Source organism: Poecilia reticulata, chromosome 5, assembly GCF_904066995.2.
Source record: "Poecilia reticulata chromosome 5, P_reticulata-male-v2, whole genome shotgun sequence".
Taxonomy (NCBI): Eukaryota; Metazoa; Chordata; class Actinopteri; order Cyprinodontiformes; family Poeciliidae; genus Poecilia; species Poecilia reticulata.
In genome coordinates this window covers 8406378-8420464 of record NC_088834.1, presented here as the reverse complement: position 1 = coordinate 8420464, position 14087 = coordinate 8406378, and the positions used below count along the sequence as shown (strand labels likewise).

At 33.8% G+C, this 14087-nt stretch overlaps 1 long non-coding RNA gene across 1 annotated transcript; it reads left to right on the top strand.

The window, feature by feature from the left end:
- Positions 1-4767: 4767 nt before the first annotated feature.
- On the top strand, positions 4768-10764 carry LOC103464847 (uncharacterized). The gene is made up of 3 exons (XR_014087432.1): positions 4768-5085; positions 6635-6919; positions 10672-10764. It is a non-coding gene; the product is annotated as an uncharacterized LOC103464847 (long non-coding RNA).
- The last annotated feature ends 3323 nt before the right edge of the window (positions 10765-14087 follow it).

The window sequence follows — 14087 nt, the reverse complement described above, 5'->3', positions numbered from 1 at the left end:
TGCCTAAATGGAGTAGTGCTAGCCATATGTTTGTACATAATGCTGTTCCCATATGTGCAACAGCTTAGATTCCAGATACACATGCATATTCTGCATGTGTAGATTATCTGTGTCATGCAATAATATAATTGTAATTTTAGTAAATCCTGCTTTTAGTGCTGTGAGATTCTCTTCAAGATTATGGAATCACTGGTGTCATCAGTTATTTGTGACTCGGTCAACAATAATATATCATGTTTATTTTATTTTTCTCTTAGTTTGCTTGTTTTTACAATTTTTCTATGGACCTTTTTAGTGTCTGGAATAAAGATATGATTGATTGATTGATTGATTGATTGATTGATTGATTGATTGATTGATTGATTGATTGATTGATTGATTGATTGATTGATTGATTGATTGATTGATTGATTGATTGATTATCAATAATTTGTGAATAGAGCAAAACACTTAGCATGCAATAGGTAAATATTATTTAGTTTGCTTAAGAATAATTATTACACTGTCAATAAGTGACATCTAATAGATGTTCTTAGTTGCTAGAGGAACCCAGTAACACCTTCATGAGCTCAGAGGGTCAAACGGATGTATAATGAGGATGGATGCTCTCTGCTAAAATATTCCTGCCATCTTCCATTCTTTCAGCAAACAGTTGAGACAGAGATGTTTTGGTTTCACCACTATTTACCTGCTGTTATAACTGCCATTCAAAGTATTCTTAAAAGATTGTCTGTTAGTCTGCAGCTCATGTGACCAAACCAACTGAGGAGATGAAAAGTTAAAAATTTAGTTAAAATGTTGTTTTAACTTGAGATGAGTTAAAACTTAAGTTAAAATGTTAAGTTTTAATATTTTAACTCAACATTCTCTACCTAACTAGAGATTGTACACAACTCAAGTTGGGTAACCCCAAGATCTTCTTAAATGGTAGAGTCTCTGAGAACAGTTCTTAAAAATATAGTCAGTGCTTTCAGCAAAGTTGAGCTGTCCAAGAATGACTTGAGGTATTTAAAATTTGCCACAGTTTCAACAGGTTGGCCATCAAGGGAAACTGGAATCACTTTCAGTTATTGTTTATCTCATTTAATTAGATCTACTTCCTTAAGAAAATGAAAAGGTATGTTCTTTTGTGAGGGAATTTATTTTTTACGGTACCATTAATGCTGAAATTAATAGTAAATAATAAAGACTTTGTGGTATTCTGATTTAGTAATGTAATTAGATTAATTGTGTTACAACACCCACGCCACTAGAGGCAGTAGCAAGACTGAAAAGATGCGACTAAGGAGCAGATTTAGAAGTACACTGAAAGCTACAGAATTTGTTAAAAACTGTGAGCTGCCGTGAAGTAAATAAAAGAAAGAAGTTAAAATACATTCCGACAGTGAAACTCCTTCCTAAAGGTAAAAATATATCACAGATTTCAAAGGAAATAAAAACAGAAGTATGGAAATAGCGCCCCCTTCACTTCCGGATTGCAATGGTCCCATTCTATGGAGTGAAAATAGTCTCAAAATATCTGTGCGTGTGTGTAAAAAGATTTGTGTGTGTGTAAAAGGATTTGTGTGTGTGTAAAGGATTTGTGTGTGCGTAAAAGGATTTGTGTGTGTGTAAAGGATTTGTGTGTGCGTAAAAGGTTTTGTGCGTGTGTAATACTGGATTTGTAAACTTTAAAAATAAAATAAGCCTTCTCCTATGCCTACACATGTTGAATAAGTACACACAAATCACCTGATACACACACAAAACTGCATTTACACACAGATCCGGTTACGAGTGCACAAGTATTTTTGAGACTCATTTCACGCTTCGGGGAAGCTCCTAGATTTGTGTGTAGATGATGCGTTTACATGCTAGTAAAAGCGGGGTCATCTGAGTTTTGCTCTGAGTCTAGTGTTCTAGATGTAGTTTCCACAATATATTTAAGATTGCAGATACTTCTACCAACAAAGGTTCTTGAAAATTGGATTAGTATAATTTCAAGGATAGTAGGATTATACTATCCTACTATCCTAGAAGTAGGATAGATCTTATCCTACTTATGGGATGATCTTATGGGAAGATATCTATCTTCTCATGTGTTTAACTTGTTAAAATGTGATTTGTTTTCATAGAACTGTTTGCAACAGAGGACAGTGATGTCATCTTGCCCTGTTCTCCCATTGGAAAGGACGACCTCACACAACAATTATTCGACTGGAAGAAAGATGATATGCAGGAGGTGTTTTTATATGACAATGGCGATCATTACAACAATGGAAAAACTGGTCAAAATGAAAATTTCAAAAATCGTGTTGATTTTTTCCAAGATCAGCTGCAGTTTGGCAATGCCTCCATACGTATCAAAAACACAAAGCTGACTGATGGTGGAATCTACAGTTGTACATTTCCACATCTTCAGCCACCAGGACAGAAGTTCTACATTAAACTTGTTGTTGGTAAGTGCAAAACATTTGGTCCAATCTTGAAAGAAAGTTGAACACCACTCCTGATGGCACCTATGGTTATCAGTTTTCACACAGCTAATTAACTCATTTAACAACAATGTTTACCTTTTACATAACAGATCAGGATCAAATTATGTTCACTATTAATCTCTGTTAATGAACAAAGTAATTTGTCATTGTTTCTAAAGCAGTGTTTAGATGGTGTTATTTGACTTTAGGTAGTTTAATAAGAATATTCATTTAAAACATCAAAATTAGTCATTCTGTCAAAAATTTTAGGTAAAGAACACAGAAAATAATAATTATCTGCAGAATTTAAATGTTAATAAATGATTTGGTGCTTAAATGAAATTGATTAAAAGCTTTCATCACAATAAATTCCTTCTTTCTCAGTGACTGAGGAGGTCATGTTTTATCTGCAGTTCATATGCTGTGGTGGTAAAATTCTCAGAACTGTTAGCACTTAATCCAGTACTTTTATGTGATTTTGTTTTAACTTGGACTAGTGTACATGCTTGATGTATGTTGAGCTCATCACACTATATGTGTATAAGTCACTAATATTTGAGAGATTCTGTTTTTTATCGATAAATACGGAAGGAGAGTTGTTGAATCTTCAGAGTATAACATTTTATCGTATTGAAAGACTTGCCAATTAGACCTGATCTTTCCTCTGAGATTGAGCTGCATGATATTATAAAAAAAATAATTGCAATATTATTTTTGAAGGTTATAGTGACAAAAAATTTTGAAATCAAACAAATTTTCAGAATTTCATTTCTCTTGTCATTCCAATGTTCCCAACACTGTTTGCTGTTTTGTTACTCAGTGTTAACCTAAATCAGGTGTGAACAACACTGTTAAGATTCTATTTCCCTCTTTATGTTGATGCAAAGATGATACTGCATGAAAATGTGTGTAACATACCTTTTGTTTTCCCCTTAGGTTGTATCTTAACCTCTTAGAGCTGATCTCAACAGCTTTTCATCAGCAAGCTTGAATTTTATTTTATTTTTCAATGTCATTTAAAGCAGTACCTCTCTGTGCTGCTTTAAATGTGAAATAGATTATGGGGTGCATTAATGAAACATGCCAAGTTAACTTGTTACATTAGCAACTTGCATCATCCACTTTGCTGGATAATGTAATTAAAACCTATTAATTATTTGTTATTAGTGAACCTCAGTGAATCTTCTCTAATATTGCAGATCAGGTAGAGAGTCACAGACTGCAAAACACTATTTAGTTTGCAATCATTGCATTTTTATCCATTCTGTTTGTGTAAAACAGTTCTTTTTGAAGGTGCAACACATCTCCATCCCCAGTAGGTGGCCACACAATTTATCAACAATCTCCAGAAAACTAAAATGAAACCATGTTTTGAGGGGCAATGCAATACGCCTCACATAACCTAAAATAAGATTAGCTCCTTTTATGCTCATAAAACAAGGATTTTTACAGATGAAACAAGTTTTCCACTTTGTCTATTAGCTGTGATATCAGAGACCTTTATTGCCAAATTTACGCTGGAGGTAAACAAATCTGATATTATTGGCAACAATCTCGACGTTTTAACTGAAATGAGTTTCTATTGGGAGAAAATAGCTCCAAGCGCTACGCTCCATAAACCGGAAATATCGCTTGTTGAGAAATGCTCTTCTGTGATTGGCTAACTAACGAAAAACGTCGGTAATATGTAACGCTACGTCACCGATATGTGCTGATTGGTTAGTTTCATATCCTGTTGGTTACTAAGTTCAGAGAACACGAAATTGATTGGATAAAACTTTTTGCTGAATTCTTGTAATATTATCTTTCATTTGTTTGCTCAAAAGTTTGTGTAAATTTTTAGTAGATAAATGGAAGGATTACTACAGATTATTTCAGGTAAATTGACTTCCTCTGAATTAATTTAACCGAAATTCCCATGTAAAAAAAAAGGTATTTATATTTAGTACATGTGTTATTTATTCCCCAAATTAAAACTTCTAACACAAAACATGTTATTACTAAAGTCCCCAAAGATTCCCTGGGGTAAAATATTACAAAGACGTGTATGCACTACAAAGCTTCTCCATGATGCGATATTGTGCTTAAGCCGAGAAAATAACCAGGTGTAACACGCCTATTCCAGCGTTTTCTTTTGTAACAAAAGCTACAGTGTATATTAATTATAGCTTACTTATAAATATCAGGTCGCATGCAACCTCCGCGTTTTATAAGGTAGATCTTATCCTACTTATGGGATGATCTTATGGGAAGATATCTATCTTCTCATGTGTTTAACTTGTTAAAATGTGATTTGTTTTCATAGAACTGTTTGCAACAGAGGACAGTGAAGTCATCTTGCCCTGTTCTCCCATTGGAAAGGACGACCTCACACAACAATTGTTCGACTGGAAGAAAAATGATATGCAGGAGGTGTTTTTTTATGACAATGACGATCATTACAACAATGGAAAAACTGGTCAAAATGAAAATTTCAAAACTCGTGTTGATTTCTTCCAAGATGAGCTCCAGTTTGGCAATGCCTCCATACGTATCAAAAACACAAAGCTGACTGATGGTGGAATCTACAGTTGTACATTTCCACATCTTCAGCCACCAGGACAGAAGTTCTACATTAAACTTGTTGTTGGTAAGTGCAAAACATTTGGTCCAATCTTGAAAGAAAGTTGAACACCACTCCTGATGGCACCTATGGTTATCATTTTTCACACAACTAATTAACTTTTTTAACAACAATGTTTACCTTTTACATAACAGATCAGGATCAAATTATGTTCACTATTAATCTCTGTTAATGAACAAAGTAATTTGTCATTGTTTCTAAAGCAGTGTTTAGATGGTGTTATTTGACTTTAGGTAGTTTAATAAGAATATTCATTTAAAACATCAAAATTAGTCATTCTGTCAAAAATTTTAGGTAAAGAACACAGAAAATAATAATTATCTATAGAATTTAAATGTTAATAAATGATTTGGTGCTTAAATGAAATCGATTAAAAGCTAATCATCACAACAAACCCTTCCTTTCTCACTGACTGAGGATGTCATGTCTTTATCTGTAGTTCATATGCTGTGGTGGTAAAAATCTCAGGACTCGTTAACACTTGATGCAGTACTTTTATGTGATTTTGTTTTAACTTGGACTAGTGTACATGCTTGATGTATGTTGAGCTCATCACACTATATGTGTATAAGTCACTAACATTTGAGAGATTCTGTTTTTTATCGATAAATACGGAAGGAGAGTTGTTGAATCTTTAGAGTGTAACATTTTATCATATTGAAAGTTTTGACAATTAGGCTTGATCTTTCCTATGAGATTGAGCTGCATGACATTAGAAAACACGATTTGCAATATTATTTTTGAAGGTTACTGTGACAAAAATTTTTTTTAAATAAAACAAATTTTCAGAATTTCATTTCTCTTGTCATTCCAATGTTCCCAACACTGTTTGCTGTTTTGTTACTCAGTGTTAACCTAAATCAGGTGTGAACAACACTGTTAACTTCTATTTCCCTCTTTATGTTGATGCAAAGATGATACTGCATAAAAATGTGTGTAACATACTTGATGTTTTCTCAGGTTGTATTTTAAAGGACAGAACCAACGATCCAGAACGAAAATACGGTGAGTCCTGGTTCTTATCACACGTCAAAATTCCTGTCATCTGATAGTGCTGATTATGAACAATCGATATGCTCCTCTATAGGCATGCTGATGCCGTTACATGTTTTAGTTATTTAATAAACTTAAAATTAATTCGATTAAAGTTATTAATAGTTTATGTATTGGGCCATTTATCTCAGCCAGTACTCCCTGGAGCCGTTTGGTTAGTTTAGCTTAATGTAAAATTTAAACTTCTAAATTATCCTCAGGGAAAAATTGGCAGGAAACGGGAGTTTTGTGTGGATTCAAAGTGTATATAGCTCAACTGATATTTAATTTCAAAAAAGTGAAGCGTGGATGCATTATATCACATAATACAAATGTATTGTCTTTGTTGTAGTTTACCACATTTGTTACTTGGGATGTTTCAAAACAAAGATATATAGAAATTGAGCTTTATTGCCATTCAGTTTCTTACTCTGTGGTACTTGTGCATGAAAAAGACATGTGAATTTAATTTATGATCTTTATGCTTTTCTTGTTGTATTTATTATTTATCTAATTTTTACAGGAACATGTCCAAAGCCAACTATCAAGATTCTTCAGAAAGAAAATAGTGGGGTGAAGGTGCAGTGTGTAGCTCGTGGTGCTTATCCAGAACCTAAAATGGAGTTGCAGAATAGTGATAACGTCACTATTGATTCTGAAAGTACTACAATATCTCGGAATGGAAACTACTCTGACATTATCCTTCAAGCTGTTGTGACCAAGGAAGACTCCTACCATTGTATTGTTGAGCAAGAGAAAATCTGTCATCAAATTTACTCAGAAGAGACCTTGGTGTTGATGCCTTCTGGTGAGTTTACTCTAAGGTTCAATATTAAAATAGTTAAGTTCAATTTGCTTTTAGCTAGATACCATCGTGACATTTTGTTGTTCATATTGAGCATCTTTTGTTTAAACTTCGGAAAATGAAAATTTGATTCAAAGGCATGATCTATAATGTTTCAGTCCTACAGAAATCATGAAAGAAACTAAGTAAAATATAAGAAGAAAACAGGGTTAGCTAGTGTTTTCCTTAAATGCAACTTTAGTAAAATTACATGAAACATTTCCATACAAGATCATTAATATATGGGGACCACTTTTGAAGATATTGATGAGCAACATAAAACTAATATTCAGACTCAATACAACTGGAACTATGTCTAGTTCTTCCATAAATCTAAACAAATAAACAACTCAATGAGTACCTATTGTTATTATTATAATTATTATTAATGTTTTATTGCAAGAACATGTAAATGTTAAATGCCAGTACTGTTTTAGTAAAAAAAACAAAAACAAAGCTGTGGAATGATTTAAGCATATCTAGTTATGGATATGGATATAGAAAATACTTCCATATTTTCTGCACTATAAGGTGCACCTAAAAACCTTCAATTTCCTCAAAAGCCGACAGTGCGCCTATAAATCCGGTGCGCCTTATAGTGCGGAAAATACGGTACATAAGAAAGAGCATTAAAACCAAGTTAATGTGAATAATAATTTATTCACATCACCCTTCTTATAGATGTAAGAGGGGTGGGTGTAAAAATAAATTAATACTTATACCTACACATTTGAACGTGTAAATATATGCTGAACAAAAATATAACACCCATGTCAAATATAAGAGTTTTATGAATATTTGGGTATAAATAATGTATAGAGAAACGCAAAGTATATTTTCAGTAATTACTGATCTTCGTATCGGCAGTGATAACATCATGTTATGGCCATTTGTAGCGGATTGACAGTCCTTTGAAAATGTTAGGGTTCAGGTTGAGGAATTTGATTTGACCAAGTTGGCTTCTCATAGGCTCAATGCCCATGATCGGACCATAAGCCGTTTAAGAGTTTCTTTTCAACAGACTAGAACTACTGCAAATCGAACTCATCCTCATTGGCCATGTGTGACCACTCCAGCACATCCGGCTGGAGTGACATCCCCGCATCCAACATGCCATGGGATACTCCCCCATAACTTGCGACATCTGAGGCATTATGACTTGTGACAAAATTTGACATTTTCCAATGGCCATATATTGTCCCAGTCCAATGATTGTCCAGTTGTTGCTCATTTTGTCTGATCACCCACTGGACTTTTCCCACCCATGCACTGAGTAAAAAACAACTCACTGAGTAATACTCACTGACGGCAAGTTGGATAAAAATGATACATATATCAAGAGAAATATTTCTTTTTGTACAATAAAATGTCAGCAAATGCTCATTGTTAACTTCACCTGGCAACAATTTGACATGGGGCGTTTATATTTTTGTTCAGTGTACTACTGTTCTTCTTTTGCTTGTTTTCTTTTTATTTCCTTTGCTTCGAATTCATTTTTTTGTATAACTTTGTTTATTCTTTTATTGCACTACCTTCAATAAAGTCAAAGTCTAACAGGGGAGTTGAGCTACTTCCTACATAGAATCATGTTGGAGGGATTTTATCCAGCTTGTCTCATTAAGAGAATCTGAAACACTCTTCTCCCAGCTATGAAAACAAACAACATTTCTTCTGTTATTGGAGATAAGTAAAAAGAAAAAGATATTCCAATTAGGGTATAATAGCAAAAAAGCTATAAACTGAGTCATTAAAGTATTTTTTTCATTTCTACTATTTTTAACATGTTAGATATATAGATATACGTACATGATAATTTGTCATATATATTAAATATATAATGTCACCTCAATTAAACCCTTATATGGGAAAAGATTTGGTGTGTGAATCACTTGTTCTTTTTCCTAATAGTAATTCTCTGATTGAAAAATGTATGCATGCTTGTGACCATTAGTGACACTATTGTGAACCAGAAAATACACAAATTACAACAGCGCAAATGTGTAACTGTATTTATGGTGTAGGCTGTTAGTGACATTTTTTCAGTTTTCCTTGAAGATTACTTATTTGGAAGTGTTGCATTTTTACTGTTTGAAGCCAAAATCAAAAGTAGTTGGATCTGCGGGTAGTGGCAGATCTGTTTGCTGCTAGTCACTACAGTGAAAGGCTTATGGACAAGTCCATAAAGGTCTTTTTGTGATTGGATGTGACCTGTATTATCAGCATATTGACCTATGTAATTTAAAGATGTATGTACATTGGGTGCCATTCAGCCTACAGAGAAACGAAGGTGTATGTTTATCAAAAAGCAAGTTATATTATTATAACTAGTATTTCCCATAACCTGTGAGTTTAGATATCAATAATGAAGTTACAGACTAATTAACCCGCAATTGTGATGTGCAATTGTGAGGCATCTACGCTGATGTAGATTCTCAGTCATCCACAACATGATGATCCTGAGCACTTAGGTGAACGCAACTGAATGACTTCTCTCATTTGTCTGTCATTCAAAATACTTATTAACTTTATTGGCCTTGTTAGTGTGATTTGCTTTTTTTTTCTGAAAACAGCCTATAAGGTTGTTACTTCTAACCATGTTGTCAAAATAAAACAATGGAGTGGTACATATTGTGAAATACAACATGGGTTTCAAAGCTGTTGACAATAAAAAAATCTGAAGGTATGGTGTATATATGTATTCAACTCTCATTCACTACTAAGTAGAACTGACTCCCATCAAAGACTCCCATCGAAGACAAGACTTTTGCTATGCCTCTGCAAGCTTTGCTGATTTTTATACTCCAATTTTGCCCTTTTTTATTTTCAAAATAGCTCACACTTTGTCAGACTGAGTGGACAGTGTCTATGAACTACAATTCTCATTCTGCCAGAATTTCCTCATCTAGATTTGTATCAAGGCTGCTCTAACCCACAAGTTGTTCAAGGTTTTCTCTCCAAGTTGTTTTGAATGTATCTAATTCATAGACTTTTTGTCTGTATGCATGCTCTGCCTCTTAGGTCCACAATCCCATATGCATGTTCATCTTGCAGAACATGTAGATGGGATTGTGGAAATCAAAGGTGCTTATGACTTCAGCAGATTGACTTGTATGATGTGAAAGGACATACTGTTCTTTAATAAAGACTGCTTTGAATCTTTTGTGAAAAAAGAGACTAGCAAGCCTTTCACTGTAGTGAGTAGCAGCAAACAGAAACTACTTTCATAACTTATTAGGTATTCTGTGGTGTTCTGAGAAGGAATGGAAATGAACTGACCAGGTTGAAGTTTTAAATATTAAACAGGATAAGCGCTGTATTAAACAAATACAGCGGCTCCCAAACCTGGTCCTCAAGAACTCCTCTCCTGCATGTTTTAGGTGTCTCCTGACTTCCAAACGTCTGACTTAAATGAATGTCTGATTAGCAGACTTCTGTAAAAGAGATTATACAATCGTTTGAATCAGGTGTGCTATAACAGAGACATATCTAAAACATGCAGCATAATGGAAATTGAGAACAAGTTTTGGGAACCACTGCTCTCCAATCTCTTTGAATCACTGATGATGAACAATGTTTGATCTTTTATTCTAAAGCAATTGCAGTCAAAAACATTTTTGGTGCTTTAGGGTTACGTATTGATTTTAGAATGGGTTGGTTAGCTAAGGGTTGTTCTGTTGGTTTTATGATTAACATTATTCTCTTGTTATGTGTTTCAGGTGACAGCAATATGACTGCTGGATTTATTGGAGCTTTCATTTCAGGTGCTGTTATAACAGCTGCTCTCTCTTATCTTTGGCAAAGAAGCAAAAGAAAGAGGTAAGTTTGAATGTTTCAGTTTATCTTGGTATGCATTATGAGCAAAACAAAACATTTCTTCTTTAAACTTAATAGGTTTATAGAGAGCCTGAAATTATATATCTCAGTAATAATAGTTTTACTTTAAGTGAAATATGATTTTACTTCTTCGAAGGTGATGGTGCAGGTAATCCACACAAACAGGGAGATGACAAGACCAAAGATTGCCAAGTCTCTGAGAATTCATCCCTTAATCATTCATGATGTGTCTAAATCGACTAAGTATGCATGCGATGAAGATGGATTAATATCTGACACAATAGTCCTTTAAACAGGCAGTACTTACTGCCTACTATTTGTTGGTAGTACTGTATCAGCAGTACAACTAACAGAATATATAGTAATATTCAGAATGTTTTCACACCAAAGATCCAGTGGTTTCTGTTTTGACCTTTGCTCAGTGTACACTTTGACAGTTTCCAATTATCACACAAATTACATTTAACTGTGTATTTTCTAAAAAAAAATTAAAACAAAAAAGCTTTATACTTATTGTATATAAACCATTTTTTCTATTTGTTTAAATATGTATCAGCATTGTCATTAAATATTCAAAGCTTTGCTAAATAGTTTTTTTTTCCAAGTCTGTTTTAGAATTGTAGTATTTAGCAAACAACAAGAAACAATTTTGTTTCATTTTATTCATTTAAAACTTGCATAATGTTGAAAGGTATTGATTTTATTGCATTCTCATTAATGTTTTAAAAACTCTGGACATCACATTAGGGTGTAAAAGAAGTGGTTGCAGTAACTGGCAGTGAAATACATAAAGCCTTGTTAAAAACTTAGCCTAAAGAAATAGTTTTAAACCTGAGAGGTAGCTTATGAAACTGTGTTACTGTGAACTGCTTCTCTTATAAATGGGAGAAGCTCTCATTATTGACATCAATTTGAATATATTTGAATCCAATTTATGGACTACTTTTTATCTTCCTATATACATTATTTAATCCTTTTTTTCTTGCGTTAGATTTTTAATGTTCTGATTTAACTTAACCTAATGGACCTGAATTTTTAAAGAAACCTTTAAAGGTTATGAACTCTTTTGGTGGAACTACATTTAAGCCAAAATGTGGACACATTACGTTTTCAAAAACGCATTCATAATGTTATATGTGAAGTTATTTGCTTTCTACATAAGCTACTTTTTCCTGTCAACATGTAGGGTCACACAGGTGATGTATTTCTTTCATCTTTACTCTCTATTTTGTTCAGTGACACTTTTGCTTGTTATGTTTTTTTTTGGGGGGATCTTACTGAATCATTGACAGCAGCAAAATTGTTATTATTATTATTATTATTATTATTATTATTATTATTATTATTATTATTATTATTATTATTTGTTTGTTTGTTTGTTTTTAACCAAGCTGTTGAAACTCTTGTCTTGCATATATCTGTCAGTGGTGATTCTTGAAGCACTGACTCCAGTTCCAGTCCACTCTGTGAATAAAAACTGCTTCGAAATACTGGAGCAACTGGTATACCAGCATAGTTAAGTGTTTGTATCCATCTTGATTTCCTGTGTTTTTGCATGTTTGTCTCACTCATCTCTTTCAGAACATTAAACCAATTTAAATCTTTGTCAAAGACAACACAAGTAAACACGAAATGCTGTTTTTAAAGGAAGGTGTTCGTTATTAAGGAGGGGGGGGGGAAATACCCAAACACGTATGAACCAGTATGAAAAAGTGATTGCCCCAACTGTTAAAACATACATTAGATTAATTGTGGTTTATCACACCTGAGTTTTACTATCTCCAGCCACACCCAGGGCTTATTACTGCCAGACCTCTTTTCAATCCAGATATCACTTAAATAGTACCTTCCTGACTAGTGAAGTACAAGAAAATCATACTCAAAAGTTAAACACCATGCAATGATCCAAAAGAAATACAGGAAAAATGAGAAATAAATAAATTGAGATCTATCTGTCTGTAGCCTGGTCTTTTCTGTGTAACTACTTGAAAAAATTATTGTTCACAGCACAGCCTAGTCTTTCACCTAGGATTCTCTGGATTCCCTCCAATAGATTTTCTACCTTCCCAATGAGTGAACAGAAGGTGAGGTTATGAATGATTATGTTGATTTTCTGTGCTGTTTTAGATTTGTAGTCTGTCTGTAGTTTTAGCAATGGTAGAGGAGGACGTGAATGAAGCTGTGCAGTCCGTGTTAGCCATGCTTCCAAATATTAAATTAACATTAACAGCTGCCTCGTTAGGATCAGCACTTCTCTCTGAGGTGGAGCATGGTTGTTCACATCACTGGATATTTCTGGTAAGCTTCTTAGCATTGAACTGGTCATTACATACATCACGGTCAAACATTAGCAAAGGGGTAAAATTTAAAACGTCAATAGACTCCATTTTTCCAGGAAGCATCATTTATCAATAGCTGAGAGCCCAGACATTCTGAATGAAGCAAATAGCATAGGATAAGAATATATTTTAAAACTGAAAAAGTAAGCACAAAGATACAACATAAAAATTTCAGGGGCATTTTAATTCAAATCACAGTGACACATATTTACTTCCATACAGTGATGGCGGTCTGTGCAAAATTGCACCTGACTTGGCAACAAAGATAAATGAAGAGGTTGATGTCCATGAAGTGGGTCGAATGATGCATAACAGGGACAGACAAATCATTCTTTCAAGACCATTGAGGGACAACATCTGGAGGAGAAAGCTAACTCTCCAGCTGAAGACTGAGCTAGTGGACTGTTCTGTTGAGGGAACTCTACCTTAGTTTTTTTTTTTCTTTCACTATCCTAATCTTTTTACTAAAGTTTAGAAAAGCCTATTTTTTTTAGCTAAAATTTGAATTTACTTTTTTTTTTCTTTTAACACAAGAGGACAAAGACTCATGTAAGAGAAAAGCAGTTTTTTGTTGTTCTTTTGTGAAGGATAACAAGCACACTGCAGCTTTTAAAAAAAAAAACTAATTCTGATGCATCTGATGTGAAGTTCTGGTCACAACAATGGGGAGATAAAATTCTCTGCAGTCATGGGACAAATCATTTGGCTGAAATCTGTTTTTACAGATGTCTGGGTAAGATTTTGAGTGAAAAAGCAGATGAGGATGGATACTGGGTAGCTTGTGTTTTAAAATCTGATCTACCAATCAGATTGCAATAGAAATCTGTTAAATCAAATAACAGTTATCATATCATGGAGTTTACCACTGACTTCCCTACAGATCATATTGTTGTTTGAAGGAAATTCAACTTGGCTCCTGTTGATGGATGGATCAGTGGCCTTCACTACTGTTAAATAAT